Source organism: Myotis nattereri (genome assembly GCF_964212035.1).
Source record: "Myotis nattereri genome assembly, chromosome: 7".
NCBI classification, from domain to species: domain Eukaryota; kingdom Metazoa; phylum Chordata; class Mammalia; order Chiroptera; family Vespertilionidae; genus Myotis; species Myotis nattereri.
The window spans coordinates 11,506,446-11,508,518 of NC_138082.1; positions in this window are offsets into that span (position 1 = coordinate 11,506,446).

The following is a 2,073-nucleotide window of genomic DNA, read 5'->3' on the forward strand; positions in this document are numbered from 1 at the left end:
TTACTTTCCCACAGTCACCACGTGAGCATTTGAACCTCTGTATGACAGACCTTTATGGAAAATTAGACACAAGTTTCTAGCTGAAATTTAGATAAAAGAAAATATTATCCTGGTAGGCTTGCTCAGTATTAATTAGAGATAGCCAAAGGGTTTCCCATCACTGACTGGCTTGACAACTATAATTCTTGAAGTCTCTTCAATGATATTTTGTAGTTAATACTGGTGTGGGTTGTAGTGAAAAGAACTATGCACCAAGGAGGTACTATGCTAATTTGTAAAACAGAGTTATGGTGGCACTCATGTTCTGAAGTAAAATCAGTCTATGTAAACATATCAAACATATATTCAACTAGAGGCCCCGTGCACGAAATTAGTGCGGGGAGGGGGGGGGGGGGGATGTCCCTCAGCCTGGCCTGCACCCTCTGGCAATCTGGGATCTCTCCTAAACCAGCAGTCAGATATCCCTCTCACAATTCGGGACTGCTGGCTCCTAACAGCTGGCCTACCTGCCTGCCTCATTGCCAGTAACCACTCACCTGCCTGCCTGATCACCCCTAACCACTCTGCCTGCCTGCCTGATCACCCTTAACTGCTCACCTGCCTGCGTGATCTTATATGTCATGGGAAAAATGTTCCAGATATAACAGATAAGAGCATATATCTGTTGAAAACTCTAAATACAACATGACTTCAAATATGTAAAAATCTTAATAGAAAAACACATGGAAGACAATGGACCAGAAAATTAAAAGTATATCAGGGTGGTAAGATTATGGGAGATTTTAGGTTTAGTGATTATTTTTTACATTTCAAAAGGTAAATGTATCTTTTTCTAAACTGTCTATATGAAATATGTCTTACTTTTAGTCAGAATAGAAAGCAATACAAATTATCTTAAAACAACAACAACAGCAACAACAACAACAAAACCCTCCCATATACAACCCAAAACCTAGGGTAATCATATCAAACTTAGATGTCCAGGAAAACAGAAAAAAATGACTGGGAAGGTTGGTGTCTTTTTTTTTTTTTAATATATTTTATTTATTTTTTACAGAGAAGAAGGGAGAGGGATAGAGAGTTAGAAACATTGATTAGCTGCCTCTTGCACACCGCCTACTGGGGATGTGCCCGCAACCAAGGTACATGCCTTTGACGGGAATCGAACCTGGGACCCTTCAGTCCACAGACCAACGCTCTATCCACTGAGCTAAACCGGTTAGGGCATGACTGCGAGGGTTTTGAGAAAGCCGGCAAGTACAAGAATCCTGAGTCAGGAGCCAGATGAGGAAGCAGAGTCAGCCACACCAGTAGAAAGATTCAAATGCAGAAGGCATGGCCGGAGGGAGAGGGCTGGAGGCCAGGGGCCGGCCTTGGGGAGCCTGCTCTGGAGCCTCCCTTCCTGCTTCTCACTTAATATTGAGTGATTCTTTGAGGGACATAGAGAGCATTTGATACCAAAGGGCTTTTGACCACTTTACTGTCCCCCTCAGGACATGTGATGTTATTTGGCTCTCCCTTTGCTTGGGGAACCTCCCCTTCTCAGTGGGCTGTGAGCTTGCAAGGAGGGTGTGCCTCTCAAAGTTCCTAGAAGTGAGCTTGGTGTAAACAAACGGTGCTTGTGTTAAATTCTCAAAGGGCTACCTATGTCTAACACACAAGTTCAAGTCCTAATATTTATGACTCCTTTCAACACTGGTCTGAATTTTTCCAAATCCTCAATGTAATTCTTATTGTTGTCATTTAACTCTAACAATACGTCTATCCCCATCTCTCCTCTGTGAGAGGCTTTATCCGTCCTTTAGAATACCTTGTTTGTCTACCCTTACCTTCCTGCTGTATTCCACGCACCGATTTTCCCCAGCTGTGGCCACAGACAATGGAGAATAATTCTCATGAGCCCATCATAGAGTGACTGGCAATCTTTTTCAGTAACAAGAAAAGGATGCCTTTAAAAGAAAAGTCTAAAGTCATCAAAACAATGGTATATCCTGTGTGAAACAATGCCTTGAAGTTTGAGGACATGTGGTTTGATCAGGTGCCCGAGCGAAGTTAAGTTGGGGGTGGCCACAG